A 12,297-nucleotide genomic window follows, 5' to 3' on the forward strand; every position below is an offset into this window, starting at 1 on the left:
GTACATGTGATGAACATTGATCATCCTGTGAATGGAGAAGGTTTACAGGTTTCTTTGTGCTCTGTAGAGCGTATTTCATATGAGGATTGAGGATTTTATGTAGAATGAATTAATGATGATATGAAGTCTTTGGTTCAAATATATCTTTCACACACACACACACACACACAACAACAACAACAAACAAAATGCAGCATCCTCTTTTGTTACTCAGATGACAGAAAAGTCAAGTTTCTCCTTGCCAATATATTTTTTTAAGATTTTATTTATTCATTTGACAGAGAGCACAAGTAGGCAGAGAGGCACGCAGAGAGAGATGGGGGGAAGCAGGCTCACCTCTGAGCAGAGAGCCCAATGCGGGGCCCGATCCCATGACCCCGAGATCATGACCTGAGCTGAAGGCAGAAGCCTTAACCCACTGAGCCATCCAGGCGCCCATTTCCTTGCCAATATCTCTTACCATTGGGTCATTTGGTTGGGGAAAGAAACTATAGTGTTATCTGCTTTCAGACTAGGGCAAGGGTTTTTAGTACTTGAGGTGCGTTGAAAGGCTAAATAGAGTCAGTATTTGGACAAAATTATCCAGAGAGCCAATGTTATACAGATAAATTTGAAAATGGTCTACTCTAGGACTATACAGAAGAACTTTTCTGTGGTGGTGGGAATGGTCTGTATCCTGACTGTTGGATCTAGTAGATGCTACCACATATGGCTCTGTTGAGAACTTCAAATATGTGTAGTGTGATTGAGGAATTGAAATTTTGTTTAATTTTAATGAATTTAAATTTAAATAGCTAGCCTTTTCCTCCCTGGCTGCTTGAAGCTCACCTGCCACCATCATGAACGACACAGTAGCTATCCAGACTAAGAAGTTCATGTCCAACCAACCACTTCAGTGACCTGAACTGCTCCAATGACCAACAAATGGTCATTGATATTCTCCACCACAGAAAGGCAGCAGTACTTAAGACAAAATTTGGGGGGAAACTAGCCAAAATGTACAAAACCACACCAGATGTCATCTTTGTCCTTGGATTCAGAGCTCATTTTGGTGGTTGGAAGACAACTGGCTTTGGCATGATTTAGGAGTCCTTGGATTATGCAAAAAAAAAGTTAACCCAAACATAGACTTGCAAGATATGGGCTGTATGAGAAGAAAAAAGGTCTCAAGGAAACAGCCAAAGGAATGCAAGAACAGAATGAAGAAAGTCAGGGGGACTGCAGAAGCCAATGTTGGTGCTGGCGCAAGTGACCTATAGGTTGCACAACAGAAGGAGTAAGGATTCTGCAGTGACTTTATCTGTGGTCATAGTGCAGATTTTTCAGAAGAGGGTTGATTAATAAACTAAGAACTTAAAAAAGATAAATCTAAATAGCGAATAGTTAATAGAATGTTCTTCTACAATTGCCTGGGACTATAAATTGCAGAGTACATTTATTTTGAGTAGCAGGTCTAGTTTACAAAAAAGAAAATTGCCAGTAGCTTGACTATGATACAGGTCATTTATTCACACACCGATTCAACAAATACTAAGTACTCGCCAAGTTCTCTTCTATACTTACTGTATTACGCTACCTGTTGAGGTCAGCAACTTTCCCGTTGCTGAATTCATCCTGAAATAAATGAAAACTTTGTAAGGCCACAATATCTACGTGAAGCTGGCCAATTAAGGTTAGAACATGATAGAAAGAAGAGAATGGCCCAGAAAGCCATCAGGAACATTGCCTATAGCCAAGGACAGAGGACAGAAGCCAAGAGACCTGAAGAATTGTTTGTATTTAATCAGTTTGAAGAAATGATGTATGGTTAAAAATTACCAGGAGATCGAGTTCAAGAAGCTAAAACAGAAACAAGGACCAAAATCAAGTAGAAATTGTTTCAAGATTGGCAGGGTAAAGGGCACATCCCAGGAGACTGTTGTTCAACCAGGATCCAATATTGTTCCAAACTAAGCCAAATGACCATAAGCCCAGATGAAATCCGTCTAGCAAGCAGATGTAGACTGAGGTGTGAGCCCGCCACTCGCTCATTCCCGTACACAGTGTCCTGGCTCAGCAGGAGGAGACGACAGGGTGAATTTGTGATCTGAACAGTGACATTCTGAAACCACTGTGGTCCCGAGCCCCAGCTAGATTCTGCATTTCTCTACAATATCTAACAAGGACTTTTCTTGGCTTCTTTTTTAAATGGAGTCTGTGACCAAAAAGCTGCAATGACTCATGAATCTGAGATTGTAGAATGTAACAAAAGAATCTTTGTTTTGTTCTTTGTAATTTCTAAACTCAAAGGGCAGGATGGACTGTAGCCAAATGTTCCCGAGCTTGGAACCTGATATAAAGTGACCCCTGACTTCCAAAGGAGACAAGAATAGAGAGGACAATAATAAAAATGTTACGATCTAGTCATTTTTCTCTAGAGGCTGAAACTTACATGTGAACAATTCCTTTTAGAAAAGTTGTCACTTACTTTCCAAAAGTCTGTAAACATTCAGGTTTGTGGGATGCTAGACGGTCCAGTGTTCTGCACTTAGCTGGGAATATAGACAACTGAATACAGTTGTTTTCTGAATAGCGCAATGGGACATTGGCAGAACAGACCTATAGCTAATCAACAACAATGTTAAAAAAGATCTTTATGATTTAAGGTTCAGAATCCACCCTTTTAAGCTTCTTAAGAAAAAGCATTCTTGTGAGAGTTCCCTCTTACATCTCTTGATGCCTGAATGTATGTGAGGACTTCAGAGCTGTAAAGATAGAACAGGATTTCTGTGTCTCCAAAGTTGTTCCTTCTTCCCTGGACAGCTGTTTCCATCCATAGCGGTACCCTCATGCTAAGGAGGGTCCAGAGCAAGAAATCCATCTTCCTGTTACAGTCTATGAGACAGAACCATCCAGCCCCTGCAGGCAGGCAGTAATTGGGTGAAAAACCACTCTGGTGTCCCCTGTCAGGAAGCCTGTCTTCTCTTGTGCTACCTACAGGGAAGCCGACCAGCTGCTTACCACAATGACAGAATGCTTAAAGATGACTCTTGGCTTATCAGCCTCCTCTCTTTGGTTAAATAAACCGTATTTTTTGTCTTTCTCTTTGGGGCCAATTATCCTACTATTTTTTTTTTTTTAATTCCCTTCATCTCTTTGATCAGTCTCCTTAGGATTCCTTCCAAATGCTATAGATGTTTTCAGTTTGCAGACCTAAAATGGAGGCTAGTCATTACCCTTCCGAAGGCTGGCCTGGTGCTGAGCCCGATGGAGCGAGATTGACTTCAGTCATCGGTGACATGCGACAAAGACTCTTGCACAGAACTCAGTTTTGAAAATTAAACTGTAGCGTCCTCAGCTCATTTTAGCCCTGTTTTTTAGGGACACAGGTTTTTCTTTGTTTGTTTGTTCTGGTTTTTTTTTTTTTTGTTTTTTTTTTTTTTGCGTCATGGATACTCAACACCAGGCTTGCAAAGTCTTTATTGGCTCAGGAGGAAAAATCATCTCTGTCGAATCTGTATTGTTGTCTCTCTTGGCCAACCTCTACAACACCATTGCCATTTAGCATTTGATTTGGTTCTCCAACTTCTCCATCAAGTTGGTGCAGAGGAAAGTTGTCCCTGTTCAGGCACTCGTTGGTTCCTCCACATATGTTTACTGAACTCCTATTTTTTTTAGGCACTGCCTGTCCTCCCATGCGCATTTTTAACATATCAATCAATCCTTTGAAATCACTGCTGCAACCTCATTGCAGCCAAGGCAAGAGTGCACTGGCCTTGTTTATGGGGAAATGTAGTTAAGGAAGTATAAAAAAGTCTTCATTAGAACGAGACTTTGAAGACCGCATCGGGGTGATGTTCTGGTGTTGGAGCGACCAGGAACCCGAGCCTTCCCAGGCTAGTCTGAGCATTTACCCCTGAGGCAAAAGCGAAGCAGCCCTTACTTAGGAGTTTCTTGGGTAATACCAATTAACAAGAGTTCCAAGAGAAGTCACCCTCTCACGTCCACTTACTGGCCAAAATCTGAATCTCCTTTTTTTCACTTTCCATTCTGGTAACTGTGGGTGTTCCTGGGGTTTATTTAGTTCTTGGTGTTCGGTTCTCTCTGTTCTCTCCTTTGGTGATACGATCCTGTGCTACAGTTTTAACTCTTTTTGTCTGTATTTATCTTTGTATCTTCCCTGTCCGAGCCTCAGCTCTATACCATTAACAATCTCAAACACCATTACCTGAAATATGTTTTATCTCAAATTGAGTACATTTTATTCTCTCCCAAATTATCGCCCAGTCCTGATTGCTGCGTTCCTTTTGTTGATATCCACCTCCTTCACTTAGAACCGCCTTCATTTTTTTTTTTTTTATTCTGCCCCTCTATCATTCTGCTCCCTCCTCGGGGTCACCTGACTTGGGGGGCCTCTCTTCATAATCCATATTAAACCATTATGGGCAGACGGGATTTCATCACATCATGCTTCTCAGAAATTTTCAGTGGTTCCCCGACATCTGTGGGATGAAGTCCCAACATTTCAGGACACGCAGACCTGGGAGCAAAATGGGGTCAGAATATTAAACATGATTATTCTAGAGTCTTGCCTCTGTTCACTGCTCCCAACTTCTGAACCATCCAGTTAGTTCCCTGAAAGGCAAAACCTTTGCAGGTCAAGACAGGGAAAAAGTGTACCCTTGGTTAGGGTCTGAACCAGAACAGGCTAATTCAAGAATAAGTTGATTTGGACAGAAAAGGTATTAAGCACATTTCCCAGCAAAGCCTATAGAAGACAATGCATATGGGCAGGAAATAAATAAGGTGCCCTAAGAGGGAGAACAAGAGTGATGGAGGAGGGCGTGATGCACTGATCTCTAGAGTGGAAAAAGTAGTGAACACCCCAGGGCTGCCCGGTACATTAGTATAAACGAGGGTCTACATAGCATCTTGGCTTTTGATGACTTGGCTTCCTACAACTCTCTCCAGCTTGTTTTCAGTAGGCTGGTATTCAGGGGGCAGAGTTCCGCTCAGGGATTTAGAACTTCTCCTCTTGGCGGAAGCTTTTCGGCACCTGTTCAGTAAGATATATATTCGCTGTGTGGCTTGGCCCTGCTCAGCGTGTGAGACACAGAGGAAGGCAGGGGAAGGCCGCGCAGAGGCCCCTCGGCTCTTCCACTACCTCAGTAGGCCCTTTGCTATCTTAGCTAGTCCTCAGAAGCACATTCTTAGTGACATAGATATCATGGTGGTCGCTAGCTGCAGCCTAAACCAGGCCCATTACCCAAATCTACACACGTCTGGGCATGTCTTGTGGGGCCAGTACAACTGACCCAGCCGGCAGACAGTTCATGGGTGAGATGGGTCAGAACTTCTGGAGAGAAAAGCTGTCACGGGGTGGATGGAGTTAGACAGAGTTAGTCCAAGAACACAGCTTTGGTGATTGTTGGGCGTGAACTGAGAAGATCACAGTGCCCATCGCTTGGTTTGTCTACCAGCCTTTCCCACTTGAAAGGCCAGGTGAATCCTATGGAGACGTAGGCAGGAGGGAACTTGAAAGAAAAACAGAGAGCTCTGCCCTACAGTCTTGGAAGTCTGTGGGGCAAGACTGCTGTAGCGCACATGTGATAAAAAAAGAACACTGTGTCCAGGAGTGTGGGATTCCCAGCCAACTGTCCACTTCCCATGCAACGTGCAGTGACTTCTGCATCTCATGACCTGCAGAGAGCCCAGAGCGCCTTGAGCTCTTCAAGGACTCCGGTTCATTGGCCCGAGAGCACTGGGAGGAAGTGGTATCCATCAGAAATGGGCAGTGTTTGGCAGATGCAACAACGTCTAGGAAGTTATGGTGGGAAATCAGGGATCTGTCTGCCAGAGGCTGCCGATAAACACACTTAGACACTACAGAAGTCTTCAGAGCCTGGGTTTCAGACATAGTGGGGATGGGGCCAAGAGCACACATGAGATAAACCATAGAGGTCGTAATTATTTGTGAAAGGCTTTGCAGGGCATCAGAAACACTGTTTTTTAATAGGTGGGATCGGGACGTAGCACAACATGAATTCTTAAGTGTCTTGGGCTTAGAAGAAGGCTTTGTCTGTTTGTCGGTTGGTTTGTTAAGGAATTCTTGAAATGAATAATGATATTTGAAACTTTAAAGAGCGAGATAAGACGTATTTTAGAAAAAGATATGTATTTTTTTGTTTTAATAAGTTTAAAGAAATGGTAACTGGGTCTCTATAAACATTGATCTGACGTTTACTGCCTACTAAAGGAGATACATATCTATGAAATCCTTTTTTACGATGCCTGGAATTTAAGTAGATGTTCAGTAAGTATTACTGTGCATGTACTTCTTATCTTTTCCTTTCAACCAGAAAGATGTTTATAATTTAGGGGAGGATAGGGCTAGAGCATTTGCTAGGTTTGGACAAGAACAGAACTTCAAGCCTGAATATGCATCATATTCAACTGTGGAGCTTTTTTAAAAATAGAAATGCCTGGGAGGATCCCAGACCTTCTGATTCAGGATCTCTGGCTAGGGGACCCAGATACTTTTAAAATGTTCCTCAGAGGATTCTGATGAGCAGCCAAGCTTCTGAACCATCAATTGGAGGCTGGAGAACGTGCTGGTTTTCTGCTTTATAAAAAACAAAGCCAAAGGATTATTTCTTCTTTTCCTGAGGATGCAGTGGTCAGATGGAAAAAGTATGGCGCTGGGGTCTGGTCCTGGACTCGGCTCTGCTAAGGGAGAAAGTCAGTTAATCTCTTTTCTCCCAGTTTCCCAGCAGCTTAATAGAGACTCTGATTCTTGCTGCCCAGAGCTGTGACGCATCTGGGCAAGTAAAGGAAATGAAGGAAATGAAGTAAAGGAAAGGAAAGGAAAGGAAATGAAGGAAATGAAAGCACCTCTCCCTAGGAGGTGATCTGTAGTAGACAATGACCATTACTTCCTCCCGTGTATCCTCTGCCCCTCTCTCTGGGTAAACAGTTATTCTTCAAAACAAGTGCTTTAGCTCCCCCTTTCACAGTCTAATGGGGCAGAGGAGCGACAAACCAATTATACCAACAATCATTCAGTTACAATTTTGTCAGTGTCACAGATGTAAATTGCATGGTATGGTGGTCTCTAACGGGATTTTCTGACCTAATCTACACAGTATGTTAGCCTTCTGTTTTAGCTATGATTTTTCTTCATATTGATGTATTGAACTAATTTTTTCTCCAGTGTTAATACAGGAAAGCTTATTGTAGGGAATAGAAATCCCTTATCCACAAGTATAAATGAACAAATGCACACCATGTTTTGCCCTAGGTTATATTTCCATATGTATGTTACTTCCTATTATGGGTAAATATGTACACAATGCCAAGCTTTTTGAAAACCTTTTTAAATGTATTTTAATAAAGAATCTAGATTTTAAATTTTATTTAAGCTGTTGAGTTAAAGTCAAAAAGACTGGTTCTCATTATGGTCTAACTTGGCTGAAGCGACAATGAAGAAAAGTCCGGAGTCAGTTTTATTTGGCAACACTAGAAAGAGAAATCTCTCCTACCATGTTTTTAAAAACAACTTTCAATTAAGTTTCATTTGGGATTAGGGTCTGTCTTAGTTACATACTTCAGAAAAACAAAGTTTATAACAGAACAGTCCTAGTGTCCTAACACCATTAGGCAGAACTGTAATCTGGTCATTGTTTCCCGTTGTGTAAAAGTCAGTGTTCCTTTTCAAATGGCATGAGAATTGCCTCTCAAAATCTTCTGGCATTGGCGATCAAGCCTTGTTAGGTGGAAAATCTTTATTCAGATTTTTCACTTTTCGAAAGTAACTTAGGCATTCAGACAACTGTGTCCATAACAAATCTAGAAGACATCCCTTTGCTGAATGGTATAGATGCCCATACTGGAAGATTCTAGATTACTAGTAAAAAATATTTGAAGAAGAAAAGAATGGCTTGTGGAAAAATCACAATTTAAATTTGTCAACTTTTATTATGTATGTATATATAAATGTGTAAAACAAAAGGTTATTTCACCCAGTTTATATTGTACACACATAAGATAAATATCAAAATGAACCTCTGAGAAAACATCATAAAAATTAGCACATTTAAAGCATTTAAATTCTCAAAGCATTGCTAAAACATTAAACCTTTTAGATATGTTCTCAACTAAATATTATTATCCCCATTTTATAGCCAGTGTTATAGGCATCCAAGGGCAATGTCGAATTTTGTTAATAAATAGTGCATCAAATATGTGCATGGCAAAAAAAATTGATACATTTATTCTTTCCTTATTATGTAAAGTCTGTTTGTAATAAAAAGGAGTTCTGTACATAGGGCAATAGATTTATGCACAATGAATTCATAATGATTTCCCAGATGTTCATATTTAACTAGCAACCATTATGAAAGGAGTGAGGCTTTCAAAGGTTATCTTCTTGATTAACAGCTTTCACCATCCCTGGCTGGGTGATTTTATAGTCTGTCAGGGAAATTAACCATGTAGCCTCCAGATCAGAGCCATCATAATAGAGACAGAATATAATTTCACACGTTTCCATCATAACTTTAAGTGAAAACCAGACATTACTTGATTTCAGTTAATGATTTATGTAGTGCCATAGCTATATTGACTTACCCAAAATAAGAAGGGAAATGAACAGTTTGTCAAAGTTGGCATATAGTTTTTAATACAAAATTATGGCCATCATCACAGATGAAATGCATGGCCACAAGAGCACTCCCAAGGACTTCAGGTCCCATGATTAATTTTTCTTTTTCTTGTAATGCCATTGAGTATGGCAGTGTATCAGATTTCATTTTCTAAAGAAAGCATCTCTTTGAAACAAACTAACCCAGTGGGAAAGAGGGAACTACTAAATCTGAAAAATATCATTTCACTTTATAGGCAGACTAAAAATTATAGTGATCTTTCAACAGTCCCAACAATGCAGTGTTGCTGGGAATGCGTGTACCTCCTTCAGCTTGAGTGGCTTATTATAATCAGACTAAATTCTCACACCATGTAAATCCATTATAGTTTATGACTTAAATCCATGAGAATTATAATTGAGAGAGCCTTACCCAATCAAAATCAAATTTAATTATATGTTCACATTATAATCTAGAGAACAGAGGTTTTAGTTTAAAATCAGCCTTATCTCTTTGTTCTGAATGGAAAATAAAGAACCTCTCTTTCTTTCTCAATTGGGACATACTTGCCAAGACATACGGCTCTCTACGGTGCCTCTAATGGTCCACATTTAGACAGCCCCCAACCCAGCCATCCTCCTTCTGCATCCTCTAAGCCTCTCCGTTGCTTTTCTGGGACTGTGCTTTTCTAGGGTTGCCATACTGGAAATTTCACAGACTGGGTGACTTAAACCACAGAAATTTCCTCTTTCACAGTTCCAGAGACTCCAAATCCAAGGTCAAAGTATTGTTGAGTGCTCCTGAGGTCTCTTCCCTTGACTTGCAGACAGCTGCCTCCTCGCCATGTCCTCATGCACTCTTTTTTCCATATGCATACATCCCTGGTATCTCTCGGTAGGTCCATATTTACTCTTCTTAGAAGGACATCAGTCAGATTGGATTAGGGCCCCACATCAACAACCTCATTTTGCCTTAACCACCGTTTAAAGGCCCTGTCTCCAAATACAGTCACGTTCTGCTGGACTGGGGGTTAGGGGTGTATCGTATGAATTTGGGGGAGGGCATACTTCAGGCCACAACACCCTGTATATATTGCTCCCACTCTCCCTTGCTTCTCCCCTCTTTTCCTGTTTCCTTGCCTTTTTCCTTAAACATTTATTGATCACTTGCATATATGCCCTGTACTGGGCTAGTGGCTGAAGACACAATGATGAACGAATAAATCGTAGCCCTTTTCCTCACAGATCTGGAGGAGAAAGCAAGGAAGTAGCTCATAATGTCAGAGAAGGAAGGTGTTCTGATCAGGGAGCACATAGGGCACTGTGAAAAGACAGGATGAGACCACCGAGACCAACCTCGGGGGTTAAGGGCACCGCGCTGTCCATGCAGCCTCTCCACTCCGTCTGAAAGGACCGGTAGCCATCATCCAGGAGAAAACAACTGAGAGAACATCCCACAAAGAAGCCATATCTTACAAGAGCCCGTAGGTGGGAGAGATGCTGCCGAGTTGGACCTTGCAAATAACTCAGTAGAATGCGAGTGAAGCAGTTGTGAGGGTTGAGACTGGGGCAGTCAGTGATGGAGAAATACTACATATTTATCACTGCCTGGAAATAAATTAACATAAAGATAAAGTGACGATTGGAAAAGTAAGTTATAGTAAAATCAAAATAGCAATGACAAACTTGGAAAACAGCAATCACAACTTGTAATAGAAGGCTCGTTTCGGGGGCACCTGGGTTGCTCAGTGGGTTAAGCCTCTGTCTTTGGCTCAGGTCATGATCTCAGGGTCCTGGGATTGAGCCCCGCATCAGGCTCTCTGCTCAGCGGGGAGCCTGCTTCCTCCTCTCTCTCTGCCTACTTGTGATCTCTGTCTGTCAAATAAATGAATAAAATCTTAAAAAAAAAAAAAAAGAAAGAAAGAAAGGGCTAGTTTCCTCAGTATAGAAAGTTGTACTACTCAGAGTGAAAAGGCCGGTAATCTGGTATAAAAATAGGCAAAGAATAGAGAACTGAAAGGAAAAGAAATGGAAATGGCTTCTACACATATGAAAAAAAGATACAAAATAAAACTATACATTTTTACCTTTGGTATTGGCAAATATTTAAAAATTTGAGAATATGAGGCACCTGGGTGGCTCAGTCTGTTAAGCATCCACCTCTTGATTTGGCTCCGGTCTTGATCTTGGGGTCCTGGGATTGAGCCCCGAGTCAGGCTCAGCACTGAGCATGGAGTCTGCTTAAGATTCTCTCTATCCCTCCGCCTGACCGTCCTTCCTCTCTTTCTCTCTCAAATAAATAGATTAGTCTTTTTAAAAAATTAAAAAGATAAAAATTTAATGATAATAATATTGTAAAGGTAGATAGAAATAGATAACTTGCCTACATTGCTGGTGGAAATATCAATTATTATAATCTCAATAGAGGAAAATTTGGCAATATCCCTGAAAATTATCAGCACATGTTCCTAACAATCCAGTTTCTGGAAAATAGCTACACACTATGTGAAATAGCGTTTCTACAAGTGTTCATTGCGGCATTGTAATGGTAAAGCTTACTACTTAATAATAAATGATATGCATTAAGTATTTTGAGGGAGGCGTCATGATATGTGCAACATGTCTTGAAATTAACAATGAACAAAAATGTGAGAGATGGGATAAAGCAAGTATATAATAAAATATTATTTATAGAATCTAGGTGGTAAGTATATGAGTGTTTCCTGTTAAATTCAACTTTTGTTTATGTTTGGAAAGCTTTATAATAATGTGTTGGAGAAAAAATATGAGTAGGAATCTTAAAGTCTATCCGTGGGGGAGTGGTTCATTATCCTGGATCACTACAGCTGTTTTTAAAAAAGATTAAGACAGTTGCTTGTGTACAGACAGAGAGGGTTCTCCAAGATACATTATGAAGTGAGAGAAGAAAAATGTCAGTAACTGTGCTTGTATACCACCTTTGTGGATAATATCTCTACAAGGATGCACAAAAAATTGGGAAAAAAATATAGCCTCTGGTAGGGGAACTTCATCTGGGGGATGGAGTGTAAAGGAGATCTGTTATTTGACATATTTTTGAGTTTTGAATCACGTGCATTTGCTGTCTATTCAAAAACAGAGTTTAAAAACATAATGGAAAGTTATTGGGCCACTTTTGATGTGTTACTTTGCATAATTGTCACCACCATCTTGCAAGGTGGGGAGATCATTGGCACCATTTGCTGGGGGCCGAAAGAGCTTCTGAGAACCTCAGTGATTGTTCAAGGTCACACAACGAGCACGCGGAAAAGGCAGAGCAGGGCCATAGTTCTGACTGAATCCCAGAACTTTGCCCCGGGCATCTGCTTAGTAGTGATGGATGAGAGCCCTGCATTCCAACCAGAGGAGCAACGTGAGAGGACACAGCCACCGGCAGGGGAAGCGCCCCAGGCGGGAAGGGGAAGCTCTCGCGGGAGACCTGGAAGCAGTGCAGAGCGCTGCGGTGCAAGAATGCGCATGGAGAGCGCGAGGGCCAGGTCACAGAGGAACCCGGTATCCACGATCTTACAGACGCCGGGAGCCGGGCATGATGTTCAAGATTAGTTACTTTGCAGTCCTGTATGCCGAAGGATAGAGAAGAGGGAGACCCGACGATTCCTGACACCCGGCATCGTGGGAGACTTTTGCTGACCTTGTTTTCT

The 12,297-nt window shown here is 41.3% G+C and overlaps 1 protein-coding gene and 1 pseudogene across 6 annotated transcripts in view; both read left to right on the forward strand.

Annotated features, from left to right (window-relative positions):
- The window catches only part of RNLS (renalase, FAD dependent amine oxidase), a 263,258-nt gene that overhangs the window by 64,030 nt on the left and 186,931 nt on the right, over window positions 1-12,297 (forward strand). The gene's annotated exons all lie outside the window — the stretch shown is intronic.
- LOC116573359 lies at window positions 391-9,542 on the forward strand (annotated as a pseudogene).

Source organism: Mustela erminea, chromosome 14, assembly GCF_009829155.1.
Source record: "Mustela erminea isolate mMusErm1 chromosome 14, mMusErm1.Pri, whole genome shotgun sequence".
NCBI classification, from domain to species: domain Eukaryota; kingdom Metazoa; phylum Chordata; class Mammalia; order Carnivora; family Mustelidae; genus Mustela; species Mustela erminea.